Here is an 8,626-nt window from a genome sequence, read left to right as displayed (position 1 = left end):
CTGTGAGGCGACAGCGCTAACCACTACACCACCGTGTTTTCCATTTTTAAAACAAAGCCATATCATTCTGTTTCCAACAAGATATTTCTTACTCAGCATCTCTCCTTTAAAGAGGATAGATGTAACTTTATAAAATGAATGAGATGAATTATGCACTTCAATACAGGACTCCTGACCTCCCCCATTCAAACTGCAGCTCCGCGCATGCGCATTGGCCCCCCCCGTGGTTTCGGCCTGTTTCGGAACCGCTCGTGCATTTTCGCCTCTTTGTTTTACTGATAGTGGATTTAACTCGGATTCGACCCAACATCCAACCGCGCGCTCTCTTAATACACAGGTTAGTTTGTTTAACTTGGATTAATCTAGACAGGGCAGTGCATGAACTTGTCTTTTGTCAGGTTTTGGGTTCTGATCGAGGAGTTTTTTTAATGTATTCTCCGTTTCTTGTCCGCTTGATGGCAGCTATGCATGCTATACGTGTTGTTATAGGCTCCGTGTGTGTGTGTGTGTAGGTGCCGATGTGGTCGTGCTGTGGATGGCGATACCGGGCCCAGCACTTTAATACCAGGCTCGGCTTTTCTTTACAGCCGTGTTAAAGTGTTGATTGTAGTGTCAAGGCTTTGGTCAGTGAGGTGTTCAGTGTGTCCTTGTGTGGATTCACCGTGCACGGCTTGTCTTTCTGTGTGTGTGTGTGGTGGTGGGGCTTGCTGGAGAAACCAGTCCTCTTTTCCCTTTAGCCTGGAATGTTCTTGAAGAAGAAGAAGAAAAGCAGTCGGTGAACCACCATCTACTACTTTCATGCTGTTAAAAGTTGGGATTCGACGCATATGATCTGTGCTTAAACCAAAAATAAAGTTCGGACAAAACAAAGTTGGGAGTCTAAACCAGCAGCCGATTGTGTTTCAGCAGCTTGTGCTAATATATGTTGGAGCCAACAAGTCGGGCTTCCTTCTTCATCAGGCGCCGGTGTGTCGATATATCGAACCGAAAATACCACAGCGATAAAAACGACCATGTTAAATCCCCAGCCCTAAAGTTTGGCTGGAAGCATAGCATCGTCATGAAGGTCTTGGAGGATATATACAGACACATGTCAAGATTAAACTCATCTCATCTCATTATCTCTAGCCGCTTTATCCTGTCCTACAGGGTCGCAGGCAAGCTGGAGCCTATCCCAGCTGACTACGGGCGAAAGGCGGGGTACACCCTGGACAAGTCGCCAGGTCATCACAGGGCTGACACACAGACAACCATTCACACTCTCATTCACACCTGCGGTCAATTTAGAGTCACCAGTTAGCCTAACCTGCATGTCTTTGGACTGTGGGGGAAACCGGAGCACCCGGAGGAAACCCATGCGGACACGGGGAGAACATGAAAACTCCGCACAGAAAGGCCCTCGCCGGCCACGGGGCTCGAACCCGGACCTTTTTGCTGTGAAGCGACAGTGCTAACCAGAAAATGTTCTCATCTCATTATCTCTAGCCGCTTTATCCTGTTCTACAGGGTCGCAGGCAAGCTGGAGCCTATCCCAGCTGACTACGGGTGAGAGGCGGGGTACACCCTGGACAAGTTGCCAGGTCATCACAGGGCTGACACATAGACTTTCGGGCTGCAGTTGAGAAGAAAGAAAGCACAACTTTATTCATCACACACTTGTCTGCATTTAACCCATCTGAAGCAGTGAACACACACACATACCCAGAGCAGTGGGCAGCCATACTAACAGCGCCCGGGGAGCAGTTGGGAGTTAGGTGCTTCGCTCAAGGGCACCTCAGCTCAAGGCCGTCCCATATTAACCTAACCGCGTGTATTTGGATTGTGGAGGAAACCCACACAGACACGGGGAGAACATGCAAACCCTACACAGAAAGGCCCTCGCCAGCCGCTGAGTTCGAACCCAGAACCTTCTTGCTGTGAGGTGACTGTGCTAACCACTTACACCACCGTGCCGCTCAACTGCAGTTAACTCGCTGACTTTGGGACTGCGGTTGTTGTGAACGGTTTTGCACTCGGGTTTCCGTCAGTGGGGAGTTTATAGCATCAACGAAGCTGACTTTATGTTAGGACTGTTAATGTTATAGTCATGTTGTCTGTTGTTGCCCAAATGAGGATGGGTTCCCTTTTGAGTCTGGTTCCTCTCGAGGTTTCTTCCTCGTGTCGTCTGAGGGAGTTTTTCCTTGCCTCTGTTGCCACAGGCTTGCTCATTGGGGATAGATTAGGGATAAAATTAGCTAATATTTTAAGTCGTTCAAATTCTGTAAAGCTGCTTTGCGACAATGTTTATTGTTAAAAGCGCAAAACAAATAAACTTGACTTGACATAGAGACAACCAACCATTCACACCCTACCTACTGCTGTCTGGCAAGGCGCGCTGCAATACAGATGCGAGTGGGTAGTCAAACTCCTGTGGTTACCAGAGGACTAGCCCCCCACTGTAACCCTAGCTATGTAATAGACGAGAGGCCGAGGGCTATGGAAACGGATATCGGCACCGTAGGGCTTTGGGATGACTGTGGGGGAAACTCCACACAGAAAGACCCTTGCCAGCCGCTGGGCTCGAACCCAGGACCTTCTTGCTGTGAAGTGACCGTGCTAACCATGAAACGTCCCTTTGCTTTAAAAAAAATATATAAATAAATAAATAAATATATATATATATATATATATATATATATGAGTGATTCCACGCTTATGGGTACTGAAATGGGGACATGAACTTATTTTTAAAAATTCACCTAAAACCATTTCTTTTTTTACCATCAGGTCACAAAACATGTAATCTTTAATGAATGATATGTTAAAAGATAACTTCAATTTTCTGAGATGTAATAAAAACATATTTATATGCCAAAGTCAGAACGTAACAGAAGTGTTGTGGACATATATATTCTCAATTTTAACAATGTAGAATTACTTTTTGAAACATAGGAAGGTGATGTTTTAGCAAATATAATTAATAAACATGTGTAGTAGAATAAACATACACATTCTTTCAATAAGATTAACATGGTATATAGCTAGATTGTAATTAATTTGTAACAGACGCGAGATGGACAGTCGTAACAGAAGTAATGGAACAGACATCATTTTGGAACTCATAGGCTTGACTTTCGCATATAAATATGTTTTTATTACATCTCAGAAAATTAAAGTTATCTTTTAACATATCATTCATTAAAGATTACATGTTTTGTGACCTGATGGTAAAAAAAAGAAATGGTTTTAGGTGAATAAGTTCATGTCCCCATTTCAGTACCCATAAGCGTGGAATCACTCATATATAGAGAGAGAGAGTTTCAGGTGTAATTTGTACAGTTTTATAAGAAAATGAGCTGTAAGTTTTCTCTGATGGTCTCACACTCTTCTTATGTTTGCAGCAAAACCCAACAGCCTTCAATGTTTTTGTCAGAAAAGTGGCCTCTTGCAGGGTGGCACGGTGACATAGTGGTTAGTGTTGTCGCTTCACAGCAAGAAGGTCCTGGGTTCGAGCCCCGTGGCCGGCGAGGGTCTTTCTGTGCGGAGTTTGCATGTTCTCCCCGTGTCCGTGTGGGTTTCCTCCGGGTGCTCCGTTTAACCTAACATGCAGGTTAGGTTAACTGGTGACTCTAAATTGACCGTAGGTGTGAATGGCTGTTTGTGTCTATGTGTCAGCCCTGCGATAACCTGGTGGCTTGTCCAGGGTGTACCCCGCCTCTCACCCACAGCCAGCTGGGATAGGCTCCAGCTTGCCTACGACCCTGTAGAACAGGATAAGCGGCTACAGATAATGGATAGAAGTGGCCTTTTGCGTAACATGAAGCTTTCTTTCGTTTTCCAGCACGAAATTAATGTAAATAATGTTTGGAAATCTTAAAATGATTTGTGCTGACTTAATGTCAAAGGCATAAAATCTATAACAAAGTTTGTACTTAAAAAAAAAAAGGTGCTTAAGACTTTTTTGCTCAGTACTGTGTATGTATTCACACACACACACACACACACACACCGACCGACCGACCGATCAGCCGTAACATTATGACTACTGACAGGTGAAGTGAATAACACTGATTATCTCATTATAGTGACACCTGTCAGGGGTGGGATATATTAGGCAGCAAGAGAACAGTCAGTTTATAAAGTTGATGTGTTGGATCAACTAAGGATCTGAGTGACTTTGAGAAGGGCCAAGTTGTGATGGAGATGACTGGGTCTGAGCGTCTCCAAAACCGGCACGTCTTGTGGGGTGGTGTTCCCAGGATGTAGTGGTTAGTACCTACCAAAAGTGGTCCAAAGAAGGACAACCAGTGACAGGGTCATGGGTGTCAAAAGGGTCATCGATTCGCATAGGGCACCAAGGCTAGCCCATATGGTCCCATCCTACAGAAGAGCTACTGTAGCACAAACTGCTGAAAAAGTTACAGTTGACACTTCTGTTTTAGCCAGCATTAACTTTTTCAGCAGTTTGTGCTACGGTAGCTCTTCTGTAGGATTGGACCATATGGGCTAGCCTTGGTGCCCCATGTGAATCAACAAGCCTTCGACGCCTGTGACCCTGTCGCTGGTTGTCTTTCCTTGGACTGCTTTTGGCAGGGGTAGATACTAACCACTGCATACTGGGAACACCCCACAAGAAGTGCTATTTTGGAGATGTTCAGACCCTGTCATCTAGCTGTTGTAATTTAGCACTCATCAAAATTACTCAGATCCTTACACTGGCTTCTTTTTCCTGCTTCCAGCACATCAACTTCAAGAACTGACTGTTCTCTTGCTGCTTAATATATCCTTCCCCTTGACAAGTGCCATTGTAATGAGATAATCGATGTTATTCACTTCACCTGTCTGTAGTCATAATGTTTTGGCTGATCTCTGTGTGTGTGTGTGTGTGTGTGTGTGTCCTTCATTCTTGATTTCCTGATTAAAAAAAAAAAATCTCAATTTTGGCATACGGTCATCTTTTCGCATGTTTGGGCCTGATAGAGTGAAACTGGCAGTGTATAATTTGGATTTGATCTCCTTAATGTTAAAGGTCCAGTTTAATGAACTCAAGGATTCCTGAAGTGAAAGTATTGATTTATATGCTAGTTAACAGTTGAACCCTAACTGCTGTTTATCAGTTTGGTTCATGGGATGCATAAAGTCTGAAGCAATGTGTTGAAGTGGTGAGTTGTCTGCTTTCCATACAGAAAAAAATTGTTTTTTTTCCCCCTTCATACGTTTCATGTTGCTCTTTTTCACATGATTACACAATATTATATTTTACAATTGTAAGAGTGAAATCAATGTTCTCTCCTTAATGGTTAAAAAATGCCTGTGCTACACTCTGAGGGTTCCTTAACGATTCGTTCAGTCATTAAGGGTTCTTAGATTATGACTTAAGGGCGGCACGGTGGTGTAGTGGTTAGCGGTGTCACCTCACAGCAAGAAGGTCCGGGTTCGAGCCCCGTGGCCGGCGAGGGCCTTTCTGTGTGGAGTTTGCATGTTCTCCCCATGTCCGCGTGGGTTTCCTCCGGGTGCTCCGGTTTCCCCCACAGTCCAAAGACATGCAGGTTAGGTTAACTGGTGACTCTAAATTGACCGTAGGTGTGAATGTGAGTGTGAATGGTTGTCTGTGTCTATTGCCCCTTTTCCACCAAAGCAGTTCCAGGGCTGGTTCGGGGCCAGCGCTTAGTTTGGAACCGGGTTTTCTGTTTCCACTGACAAAGAACTGGCTCTGGGGCCAGAAAAACCGGTTCCAGGCTAGCACCAACTCTTTGCTGGGCCAGAGGAAAGAACCGCTTACGTCACTGGGGGGCGGAGTTGTTAAAACCAACAACAATAACAAGACCGCGAAAGATCGCCATTTTTAAGCGACAAGAAGCAGCAGCTGTACAAACGCGAAGTCATCCATTATTGTTATTGTTGCCGCTACTGCTTCTTCCGTGTTGTTTTTGCTTTGATATTCGCGCCAAGGTTTATGTAAACGTAGCGCCGTAACTTCCATATACAGCGACGTAACTGACGTATACAGCGACGTAATGACCTGGCTCCGCTTAGCACCGTGAGCGATGGAAAAGCAAACTGGTTCTCAGCTGGCTCGCAAGTTGAATGAGTTGTGAACCAGCACCAGCACTGGCCCCGAACCAGCCCTGGAACTGATTTGGTGGAAAAGGGGTATATGTGTCAGCCCTGTGATGACCTGGCGACTTGTCCAGGGTGTACCCCGCCTTTCGCCCGTAGTCAGCTGGGATAGGCTCCAGCTTGCCTGCGACCCTGTAGAACAGGATAAAGCAGCTAGAGATAATGAGATTATGACTTGGAACCCTTTTGGAAAACAGTTACGAACCCTTGGAGCCCTGTTCATTAGGGAAACCTGTTGGGGTTCATGAGCGAACGTTTTCTTGATTTTTGATCCAACCTGAAGAGTCCAAACAGGCCCAAACGTCAGTGCTGAAATGTAAACTTGTATAGACATGTAATCTGTTTGTGATGAATTTTCAGCCTGTGTTTTAGACAGCTAGGATATCAGCTGTTCAGACAGTCAGGAGGAGTTGATTACACCACTTGGGTGCTGGTATAGAGAAGAGTCTTCAGGCTCATCTTTCTCAGGTTTTCAAGGCTGTTTAAATCAAGCTATCCTTTTGGCTCAAGGGCTTGAATGCTGAGGTACAGTTCGGGATTTGATTAGTGCGAACATTAGGGTTTTCAATCTAATGTGTGCAGCGACAGGAAACCAGTGGAGGGAACATGACAGTGGTGTGAGTTGTGAGTTGCTCGATGTTTAATTTGGAAAGACAGCTGGCTGGTAAGGTTTGTTGTTTGGTTCTGAAGAAAGCATTCCCTGAAAGTAAAACTCCACTTTAGAATGCACTAAATGAGTATACGTTGAAATATTTATGATGTGTTTAGCAATTCTGGTGCTAATTTTTTTCTGGTGCTGTAAATTTGTTATCCCTGTATGAAGTTAGAGCTTGTCTGCTGTCACATGGAGATGTTTATCGGAGAAAACGTTGAACTTTAGGGTAACTTTCTTTCTGTTGCCATCGCGCCCATTTTTTAAAGCGATGTTTATCACCACACAAAATGACAAATCCAAAACAGAAGTAGCAGAGCCCGTAAACTCAGAGTTCAGGAATGCAGTACATGATGCCGTTATGCTGACTAACAGTAGAGACTCAGCTCGTCTAGTTGGCTACAAGTGCGATGGCATTAATGGTGGCATTAGCATGAAAGCCGAAGCTTTGGAACCTGATCTCTTTGAGCAGAGCGTACAGATGAAGAGGTGAGCGAGCTGAGCAGAATAAAGTGCTCCCACATCACCCTCTTTTTTTTTTTAGGTAGAAATGAAGTGAGGGCTAATGCTGTATTTGTGTCACCTCAGAAGTGGGAAGTCGGAACTTGGAAATATGTCATTTCTGACCTCTGCGGGAAAAAAAAAAACATCGAGGGAGGTCTCCATGTGTTAGTGACAAGCTAATCAGTTAACTGTTACGACTGATGTGTGTAAACCTTCTGCAAACGGTGAACTGTATAGTCTCATCTCATCTCATTATCTGTAGCCGCTTTATCCTGTTCTACAGGGTCGCAGGCGAGCTGGAGCCTATCCCCGCTGACTACGGGCGAAAGGCGGGGTACACCCTGGACAAGTCGCCAGGTCATCACAGGGCTGACACATAGACACAGACAACCATTCACACTCACATTCACACCTACGGTCAATTTAGAGTCACCAGTTAACCTAACCTGCATGTCTTTGGACTGTGGGGGAAACCGGAGCACCCGGAGGAAACCCACGCGGTCACGGGGAGAACATGCAAACTCCAACTGTATAGTCAGTGTGATCAATTTAAAGGAGAACTGAAGGCAAATTTTTTTTTATCATCAAAATTCTATTTATCTCATTTTATTACATATCAGAATGCATTTTTGATAGCTATTGTGTCACTGCTATAGCAAGTTATGAGTGTTTGAAATATGCTATGTAATATATCAGTCCAGGGCGGCACGGTGGAGTAGTGGTTAGTGCTGTCGCCTCACAGCAAGAAGGTCCGGGTTCGAGCCCCGTGGCCGGCGAGGGCCTTTCTGTGTGGAGTTTGCATGTTCTCCTCGTGTCCGCGTGGGTTTCCTCCAGGTGCTCCGGTTTCCCCCACAGTCCAAAGACATGCAGGTTAGGTTAACTGGTGACTCTAAATTGACCGTAGGTGTGAATGTGAGTGTGAATGGTTGTGTGTCTATGTGTCAGCCCTGTGATGACCTGGCGACTTGTCCAGGGTGTACCCCGCCTTTCGCCCGTAGTCAGCTGGGATAGGCTCCAGCTTGCCTGCGACCCTGTAGAACAGGATAAAGCGGCTAGAGATAATGAGATGAGAATAATACATCAGTCCATATGTCAAAGCAATGGCCGTAAACGAGATTCGCTGAGACCTGTGCAAGACATCGTAGGACGGAAGTAAAACGTACAGCGGAAATCAAAGTAACCAACATCTGCCAACATTGTCGAAAGACACGCTTTCGAATGGTGATGTAAACAAGCCGGAAGTTTTGTTTGTTTTGATAGCAATCAGGAAAGTTTGAAAAAAGTAGGCAGTAATCATCATTTAAACTCGTTTTTGTGCAATATTTCGTTTGGAAAACAGTTTTCAAAATGGCAGCGCTGACACTTCACGTT

General features: G+C 45.0%; 1 protein-coding gene across 5 annotated transcripts in view; it reads left to right on the top strand.

The window, feature by feature from the left end:
- The first annotated feature begins 239 nt into the window (after positions 1-239).
- The window catches only part of LOC132881984 (polycomb group RING finger protein 3), a 182,903-nt gene continuing 174,516 nt past the window's right edge, over positions 240-8,626 (top strand). For 2 of the 5 annotated variants that reach the window (XR_009654093.1, XM_060915118.1), the window contains exon 1: positions 240-337. The gene's annotated coding sequence lies outside the window, so the exon portion shown is untranslated. Of the gene's footprint in view, positions 338-6,488; positions 6,625-6,910; positions 7,241-8,626 lie in introns of those variants that run through there. The other 3 variants (XM_060915120.1, XM_060915121.1, XM_060915123.1) reach the window with 3 other exon arrangements.

Source organism: Neoarius graeffei, chromosome 2 (assembly GCF_027579695.1).
Source record: "Neoarius graeffei isolate fNeoGra1 chromosome 2, fNeoGra1.pri, whole genome shotgun sequence".
Taxonomy (NCBI): Eukaryota; Metazoa; Chordata; class Actinopteri; order Siluriformes; family Ariidae; genus Neoarius; species Neoarius graeffei.
Note: the sequence above shows the minus strand (reverse complement) of the source record. Positions and strands in the feature narration are given on the sequence as shown.